Here is a 10,542-nt window from a genome sequence, read left to right on the forward strand (position 1 = left end):
GTTTATTTTGTTTCTGCTTATTTATTAAAGTTTATTTTGTTTCTACTTATTTATTTTATTTTGTTTCTACTTATTTATTTTATTTTATTTTATTTTGTGCATCTCATTGGTCCCGGTTCGTGGCATGAACCGGGACAAAAGGGCAGCCTTTGGTCCCGGTTCAAGCCACCAACCGGGACCAATGATGGTGGGCCAGGAGCGAGGCCCATTGGTCCCGGTTCGTCCCACCAACCAGGACCAAAGGGGCCAGACGAACCGGGACCAATGCCCCCACGAGGCCCGGCAGGCCCCCTGGCGTCACGAACCGGGACCAATGGGCCCATGGGTCCCGGTTCGTGACTGAACCGGGACTAATGGGCTTATTTGGCTCGAACGTAAGCCCTGTTTTCTACTACTGTCGAAGGGAAAATCCCATGCTCAACCATCTCGTCGTCGTCGCTGTGGATGAAGGCCGAAGATGGCACATCATCGCTCTCCTCCATGACCGATGGGAAAATCCCATGCTCGATCATCTCGTCACCGTCGCCGTGGATGGCCTTGAGAACACTTGGCGAAGATGCCGAAGTGGTGGTAGTAGTCGTAGCTCCGTCTTGTTGGTGCTCGTCTCGCGGTCTTCTCTTGTGCTCATGAAGTTTGGCCGTAGCTTGATGTAGAGCTTTTTGGGACTTGTAGGTGTACGCATCGCGAGCATCTTCATTTTGATAGTGTTGTAGTGCTTGAGCTCGATGACATTTCAAAGAATGGCCACTTGAGCATCGCCGCCTTGAAGATGACGAAGGGGAAGAAGACTTGTAGTTGGCCACCATGTCTCGTACTTGATCCATTTGTTTGGCCAACTTGGTGTCGACGTAGTCCCTTTTCCTTGCTTCGTTTTGGCGAATGTCAATGGCGAGTCGCTCAATGCCTTGCATTGCTCGTTCTAGTCCGAAGGTGGACATTTTGTTGATGTAGTTGTTCGCGTTGTTGTTGTCGTGGAAGACTGGAGATGAAATGCCTTGGCTATCCATCACAAGACTCGAGCAAATGTGAGTTGAAGAAAGGAAAGAACTAGACCAATGTACCTTATCCAATGTTGAAGATGGATCAATGATCACCCAATAATGTATCAAGGAAATAGCACAATTGGTACCGGATCTTGTCAATTCTCACACCTACACAAGTAAGGCTTATGGTGGAGCTCGGTGAGGATAGTGGCACAAAAATTTGATGCAAAATGTTAGCAAGAGTCAATAATGTTGGAAAAGATTCACAAATTCGCAAGTGAAACGAGTAGACCAATAGCAATATGTGGCACGTGGAAACACACACACACACACGGATAGATAAATGGGGTCGTGCAACCAAGGAATGAACACAAAATGTGGAATCCCTCTGGTAGCTATTTGCTCCAATATTCCTTAAATATTCCATAAAAATTCTCCGTGAAGGCTCAACTTGTTTGGAGTTGTGCAGAATAGGTATCCTGACGTAGCTTTTTTAGGTCCAGATTTCCAGCTGCCAGAATTCTCCCTCTTGGTGTGTACCTTGCAAATTATGAGAGAAAATGCATTAGAATTACCCCAAAAGGCATTATTATGGATAAAAACATTATAAATAATAGTAAGAAAACATGATGCAAAATGGACATATCAACTCCCCCAAGCTTAGACCTCGCTTGTCCTCAAGCGAAAGCCAAAATCGAAGAACATGTCCACATGCTTTGAGAGAGAGAGGTTGATAAAAACAAAAATACGGACATGGAAGTATCATGTTGATTATTATAACAGCCATAGAATTGAACATAGTACTTTTATCATTGAATTTGCATCATATACTCCCCATGAATAAGTAACAGTTCATCACATAATCGAAGTATAAAGCAAAAACTCTATTAAAAACCAACAAACTATGTTCTCAGTCAACTTTGCAACTTCAATGCATCATCTTTTCAGGAAGAGTCACGTGTCGGAGCCTTTTAGCAAGTCCACATACTCAACCATCATATAGTCTTCTATGATTGCTAACACTCACCTCGTACCCATGAGCAAAATGTTTCAACCGAAAACTTAGAAAGATAGGGGCTCATAGTTTCCCCTCCTAACATACTCACCTCGAGGGTGATGTCAACAATAATAACTCATGCTATCTATATTCAACTAGACATATGTTCCTAGATCTTTCCTCACCACATGATGCTTGCCAAAAGAGAAAATAAAAGGGAATAGAAGGAAAACTTTGACTCTTTACATAAAAGTAAAAGATGGGCCCTTCACAGAGGGAAGCAGACGTTGCCATGCGCTTATTTGCTTGCATGCTCAATCCCTTAGTGCAAGAGAACGTCACGTTGTATTGCCACTTAAGATGACAGCCTTTATTATGCAGTCTGTCGCTTTTATTCTTTGTCATCAAAGTTCGCACAACGCTCAGTTTTCTCTTACACTAAATGATCTCACATATTTAGAAGCAATATTTATTGCCTTTTTGATGACAACTTACTTGAGGGATCTTGCTCAATCCATAGGTAGGTATGGTGGACACTTGAAAAAGATTTGGGTTTAAGGGTTTTGGATGCACAAGTAGTATCTCTACTTGGTGCTGAATTTTTGGCTAGCAAAGATAGGGGGCAAGCATAACATGTTAAAGGATCTATGACAATATGACTTCTATGTGAATATGAATATACATAAATCATTAAGTTGTCTTCCTTGTCCAACGTCAACAATTTTGGCATATAATATTTTGATGAGGGATCACAACCACAAAAGATTTCTAGGATAGTATATTTATATATGAATCTTCTCTTCCCTTATTAATTCTTTCATGAGTTGCATCATTGACTAATGCTATGTTTGTCAATATCTAATAAAATCTCCTACTTATACTTTTCCTTATGTGGTGCTATCACCTACCATAGGATTAGTATATGATATTATTGATTTATTTCTTTTCTTTTATGTATTTATTTATTTCTTCCTTTCTTATTTCTTTTCTTTATTTGCAACAAGAAAGTAAAGAAAGCAAGGCTCAGACTAACTTTAGTATATAACTTGCACACCATTACGAGGATTGATCGCTAAGCAGACTCTCAATTAAGAAAGGATCGAACCATATAAAGAAAAAAACATCAAGCTAAGAGAAGTAAAAGAAAAAAGAGAGTGGGATGATACGACACCCGGGAACCTCCCCTAAGCTTGGCGGAAGCCAAGGGGAGTGCCCATACCCGATACTCAGTCCTCCTTTGGTGGTGAAGAAGCTTCTTCCTCCTCCTCGGCCAACAATCCTTGTGTTGTCACTGGGGATGGATTTATGGTAGCTTCCTTGCTTAATAAATCTGACCAGGAACAACAAGAAAAGAGAATAGAGGATTTCTTCACGATACGGTGGTTAACAGGTTAGGGAAGTATATATAAATTTTTATCTTGCAGGACAAGTAGACAGAAGAAAAACAGAATCCGAAAGGTGCCCCAGGTGGGCACAACCCACCTGGGTCTTATGCCCACCAGGGAACGTTTCCTAGGAGATTCTTTATTTCCAAAATTCTAAAATATTCCAACACTAACAAAAAATATTTTTGCAGATTTTTCGGAGACCATTACTTACAGTAACACGTACCTCCTTATTTTGACGATTCTAGGTTGTTCTGGAAGGACTCTTTTATGTGTTCCTTCGGTGTCAAAGTTTGGATAATATTACTTTCAACATTGATAGGCATACCTGAGATATAATGTTTTATTCGTTGCCCGTTGACAACCTTCGGGTTAGTGCCTTCATAATTATTTATTTTGATGGCTCCAGACCGGTAAACCTCCTCGATGACATATGGGCCTTCCCATTTCGAGAGGAGCTTTCCTGCAAAACATCTAAAACGAGAGTTGTACAAAAGAACATATTCTTCGACTTTGAACTGAAGGAAATATGCCCTAGAGGCAATAATAAAGTTATTATTTATTTCCTTAATTCATGATAAATGTTTATTATTCATGCTAGAATTGTATTAACCAGAAACTTAGTACATGTGTGAATACATAGACAAAACCTATAGTCCCTAGTATGCCTCTACTAGACTAGCTCGTTATTGAAGATGGTTAAGTTTCCTAACCATAGACATGTGTTGTCATTTGATGAATGGGATCACATCATTAGGAGAATGATGTGATGGACATGACCCATCTGTTAGCTTAGCATTATGATCGTGTTAATTTCATTGCTATTGCTTTCTTCATGACTTATACAAGTTTCTCAGACTATGATATTATGCAACTCCCGAATACCGGAGGAACACTTTGTGTGCTACCAAACGTCACAACGTAAAAGGGTGATTATAAAGGTGCTCTACAAGTGTCTCCGAAGGTGTTTGTTGGGTTGGCATAGATCGAGATTAGGATTTGTCACTCTGTGTTTTAGAGAGGTATCTCTTGGCCCTCTCGATAATACTCATCACTATAAGCCCTGCAAGCATTGTAAATAATGAGTTAGTTGCGGGATGAAGTATTAAAGAACGAGTAAAGAGACTCGCCGGTAACGAGATTGAACTAGGTATTGAGATATCGACGATCGAATCTCGGGCACGTAACATACCGATGACAAAGGGAACAATGTATGTTGTTATGCGGTTTGACCGATAAAGATCTTCGTAGAATATGTAGGAACGAATAGGAGCATCCAGGTTCCGCTATTGGTTATTGACCGGAGATGAGTCTCGGTCATGTCCACATAGTTCTCGAACCCGTAGGTCCGCACGCTTAACGTTTGATGACGATTGTTATTAAGAGTTTATGTGTTTTGATGTACCGAAGATAGTTCGGAGTCCTGAATGTGATCAAGGACATGATGAGGAGTCTCAAAATGGTCGAGACATAAATATTGATATATTGCACGACAATATTCAGACACCGGAAGTGTTCCAGGTGATTTCGGAGAAAACCGGAGTGCCGGAGGGGTTACCGGAACCCCTCGAGGAAGTATTGGGCCTTAGTGGGCCTTAGGGGAGAGAGAGGGCAGCAACCCAGGAGGTGATGCGCCCCCCAAGGGGAGTCCGAATTGGACTAGGGGAGGGGGGGCGCAGCCCCTCTTTCCCTCTCCCACTCCCTCTCCTTCCTTCCCCCTTCCCCATCCTAGTTGGACTAGGAAAGGAGGAGTCCTACTCCTACTAGGAGGAGAACTCCTCCCCTCCTTGGCGCGCCCCAAGGGTCAGCCGGCCTCCCCCCTTGCTCCTTTATATATGGGGGCAGGGGTACCCTAGGACACACAAGTTGACATTGTTTAGCCGTGTGAGGTGCCCCCCTCCATAGTTACACACCTCGGTCATATCGTCGTAGTGCTTAGGCGAAGCCCTACGCCAGTGACTTCATCATCACCGTCACCACGCCATCGTGCTGACGAAACTCTCCCTCGACCTCAACTGGATCAAGAGTACGAGGGACGTCCCCGAGCTGAAAGTGTGCTGATCGCGGAGGTGCCGTACGTTCGGTGCTAAGATCGGTCGGATCATGAAGACGTACGACTACATCAACCGCGTTGTCATAACGCTTCCACTTTCGATCTATGAGGGTACATGGACACACTCTCCCCTCTCGTTGCTATGCATCACCATGATCTTGCGTGTGCGTGGGATTTTTTTTTGAAATTACTACGTTCCCCAACAGTGGCATCCGAGCCAGGTTTATGCGTAGATGTTATATGCATGAGTAGAACACAAAGAGTTGTGGGCGATGATAGTCATACTGCTTACCAACATGTCATACTTTGATTCGGCGGTATTGTTGGATGAAGCGGCTCAGACCGACATTACACGTACGATTACGCGAGACTGGTTCTACCGACGTGCTTTGCACATAGGTGGCTGGTGAGTGTCCGTTTCTCCAACTTTAGTTGAATAGAGTGTGGCTACGCCCGGTCCTTGTTGAAGGTTAAAACAGCACACTTGATGAAAAATCGTTGTGGTTTTGATGCGTACGTAAGAACGGTTCTTGTTAGAAGCCCGTAGCAGCCACGTAAAACTTGCAACAACAAATTAGAGAACGTCTAACTTTTTTTTGCAGGGCTTGCTGTGATGTGATATGGTCAAGCATGATGTGATATAAATTGTTATATGAGATGATCATGTTTTTAACAAAGTTATCGGCAACTGGCAGGAGCCATATGGTTGTCGCTTTATTGTATGCAATGCAATCGCCATGTAATTGTTTTACTTTGTCACTAAGCGGTAACAACGATGCAACAATAGTTGGCGAGACGAAACGATGCAACGATGGAGATCAATGTGTCGCGCCGGTGATGTTGGAGATCATGGCGATGCTTCGGTGATGGAGATCATGAGAACAAGATGATGATGGCCATATCATGTCACATATTTCGATTGCATGTGATGTTTATCCTTTATGCATCTTATTTTGCTTAGAACGTCGGTAGCATTATAAGATGATCCCTTACTAAATTTCAAGGTACAAGTGTTCTCCCCGAGTATGCACCATTCCTACAGTTCGTCGTGCCGAGACACCACGTGATGATCGGGTGTGATAAGCTCTATGTTCACATACAATGGGTGCAAACCAATTTTGCACACGCAGAATACTCAGGTTAAACTTGACAAGCCTAGCATATGCAGATATGGCCTCGGAACACTGAGACCGAAAGGTCGAGCGTGAATCATATAGTAGATATGATCAACATAGTGATGTTCACATTGAAAACTACTCCATATCACGTGATGGTCGGACATGGTTTAGTTGATTTGGATCATGTGATCACTTAGATTATTAAAGGGATGTCTATCTAAGTGGGAGTTCTTAAGTAATATGATTAATTGAACTTTAATTTATCATGAACTTAGTACCTGATAGTATTTTGCATGTCTATGTTGTTGTAGATCAATTGCCCGTGCTACCGTTCTTTTGAATTTTAATGCGTTCCTAGAGTAAGCTAAGTTGAAAGATGATGGCAGCAACTACATGGACTGGGTTCGTAACTTGAGGATTATCCTCATTGATGCACAGAAGAATTACGTCCTGGAAGCACCGTTAGGTGTACCACCCGTGCCCGCAACTGCAGACATTGTGAATGCCTGGCAGACGTGTGTTGATGACTACTTGATAGTTCAGTGTGCCATGCTTTACGACTTAAAACCGGGACTTCAATGATGTTTTGAACGTCATGGAGCATATGAGATGTTCTAGGAGTTGAAGTTAATATTTCAAACAAATACCCAGATTAAGAGATATGAAGTCTCCAATAAGTTCTATAGCTGCAAGATGAAGGAGAATAGTTCTGTCAGTGAACATATACTCAGAATGTCTGGGTACCACAACCACTTGAGTCAACTGGGAGTTAATCTTCCTGATGATAGTGTCACTGACAGAGTTCTTCAATCACTACCACCAAGCTACAAAAGCTTCGTGATGAACTATAATATGCAAGGGATGAACAAGACAATTCCTGAGCTCTTCGCGATGCTAAAAGCTGTGGAGGTAGAAATCAAAACGGAGCATCAAGTGTTGATGGTCAATAAGACCACTAGTTTCAAGAAAAGGGGCAAAGGGAAGAAAGGGAACTTCAAGAAGAACGGAAAAAAGGTTGCTGCTCAAGAGAAGAAACCCAAGTCTGGACCTAAGCCTGAAACTGAGTGCTTCTACTACAAAGGGACTGGTCACTAGAAGCGGAACTGCCCCAAGTATTTGGCGGATAAGAAGGATGGCAAAGTGAAAGGTATATTTGATATACATGTTATTGATGTGTACTTAACTAATACTCGCAGTATCGCCTGGGTATTTGATACTGGTTCTGTTGCTCATATTTGCAACTTGAAACAGGGGCTACGGATTAAGCAAAGATTGGCTAAGGACGAGGTGACCATGCGCGCGGGAAATGGTTCCAAAGTCGATGTGATCGCGGTCAGCACGCTACCTCTACATCTACCATCGGGATTAGTATTAGACCTGAATAATTGTTATTTGGTGCCAGCGTTGAGCATGAACATTATATCTAGATCTTTTTTAATGCGAGACCGTTATTCATTTAAATCAGAGAATAATGGTTCTTCTATTTATATGAGCAATATCTTTTATGGTCATGCACCCCTACAGAGTGGTCTATTTTTGTTGAATCTCAATAGTAGTGATACACATATTCATAGTGTTGAAGCCAAAAGATTGAAGTTTAATAATGATAGTGCAACTTGTTCGTGGCACTGTCGTTTGGGTCATATCGGTGTAAAGCACATGAAGAAACTCCATACTGATGAACTTTTGGAATCACTTGATTATGAATTACTTGGTGCTTGCGAACCGTGCCTTATGGGCAAGATGACTAAAACTCCATTCTCCGGAACAATGGAACGAGCTACTGACTTATTGGAAATAATACATCCCGACGTATGCAGTCCAATGAGTATTGATGCTCGTGGTGGGTATCGTTATTTCCTTACCTTCATAGATGATTTGAGTAGATATGGTTATATCTACTTAATGAAGCATAAGTTTGAAACATTTGAAAAGTTCAAAGAATTTCATAGTGAAGTAGAAAATCATCATAACAAGAAAACAAAGTTTCTACGATCTGATTGTGGAGAAGAATATTTGAGTTACGAGTTTGGTCTTCATTTGAAACAACATGGGATAGTTTCACAATTAACGCCACCTGGAACACCACAACGAAATGGTGTGTCCGAACGTCGTAACCGTACTTTATTAGATATGGTGCGATCTATGATGTCTCTTACTGATTTACCGCTATCATTTTGGGGTTATGCTTTAGAGATGGCTGCATTCACTTTAAATAGGGCACCATCAAAATCCGTTGAGACGACGCCTTATGAACTGTGGTTTGGCAAGAAACCAAAGTTGTCGTTTCTTAAAGTTTGGGGCTGCGATGCTTATGTGAAAAAGCTTCAACCTGATAAGCTCGAACCCAAATCGAAGAAGTGCATCTTCATAGGATACCCAAAGGAAATTGTTGGGTACACCTTCTATCACAGATCTGAAGGAAAAATCTTTTTTACTAAGAATGGATCCTTTCTAGAGAAGGAGTTTCTCTCGAAAGAAGTGAGTGGGAGGAAAGTAGAACTTGATGAGGTAACTGTACCTACTCCCTTATTGGAAAGTAGTTCATCACATAAATCAGTTCCTATGATTCCTACACCAATTAGTGAGGAAGCTAATGATGATGATCATGAAGCTTTAGATCAAGCTACTACCGAACCTCGTAGGTCTTCTAGAGTAAGATTCGCACAAGAATGGTACGGTAATCCTATTCTGGAAGTCATGTTACTATACTATGATGAACCTATGAACCATTAGGAAGCGATGATGAGCCCATATTCCGCGAAATGGCTTGAGGCCATGAAATCTAAGATGGGATCCATGTATGAGAACAAAGCGTGGACTTTGGTGGACTTGCCAGATGATCGGCAAGCCATAGAAAATAAATGGATCTTTAAGAGAGAAGACCGACGCAGATGGTAATGTTACTGTTTACAAAGCTCGACTTGTTGCGAAAGGTTTTCGGCAAGTTCAAGGAGTTGACTACGATGAGACTTTCTTACTCGTAGCGATGCTTAAGTCTGTCTGAATCATGTTAGCAATTGCTGCATTTTATGATTATGAAATTTGGAAAATGGATGTCAAAACTGCATTCCTGAATGGATTTCTGGAAGAAGAATTGTATATGATGCAACCTGAAGGTTTTGTCGATCCAAAGGGTGCTAGCAAAGTGTGCAAGCTCCAGTGATCCATTTATGGACTGGTGCAAGCCTCTCGGAGTTGGAATAAACGCTTTGATAGCATGATCAAAGCATATGGTGTTATACAGACTTTTGGAGAAGCCTGTATTTACAAGAAAGTGGGTGGGAGCTCTGTAGCATTTCTGATCTTATATGGAGATGACATATTGTTGATTGGAAATGATATAGAATTTCTGGATAGCATAAAGGGATACCTGGATAAGAGTTTTTCCATGAAAGACCTTGGAGATGTTGCTTACATATTGGGCATCAAGATCTATAGAGATAGATCAAGATGCTTAATTGGACTTTCACAAAGCACATATCTTGATAAACTTTTGAAGAAGTTCAAAATGGACCAGTCAAAGAAAGGGTTCTTGCATGTGTTACAAGGTGTGAAGTTGAGTCAGACTCAAAGCCTGACCACCGCAGAAGATAGAGAAAAAATGAAAGTCATTCCCTATGCTTCAGCCATAGGTTCTATCATGTATGCAATGTTGTGTACCAAACCTGATGTATGTCTTGCTATAAGCATAGCAGGGAGGTACCAAAGTAATCTTGGAGTGGAACACTGGACAACGGTCAAGAACATCCTGAAATACCTGAAAAGGACTAAGGATATGTTTCTCGTTTATGGAGGTGAAAAGAGCTCGTCGTAAATGGTTACGTCGATGCAAGCTTTGACACTGACCCGGATGACTCTAAGTCGCAAACCGGATACATATTTTTATTGAATGGAGGAGCTGTCAGTTGGTGCAGTTCCAAGTAGAGCGTCGTGGCGGGATCTACGTGTGAAGCGGAGTACATTGCTGCTTCGGAAGCAGTGAATGAAGGAGTTTGGATGAAGG

The sequence above is a fragment of the Triticum dicoccoides genome, chromosome 3B, assembly GCF_002162155.2.
Source record: "Triticum dicoccoides isolate Atlit2015 ecotype Zavitan chromosome 3B, WEW_v2.0, whole genome shotgun sequence".
Taxonomy (NCBI): Eukaryota; Viridiplantae; Streptophyta; class Magnoliopsida; order Poales; family Poaceae; genus Triticum; species Triticum dicoccoides.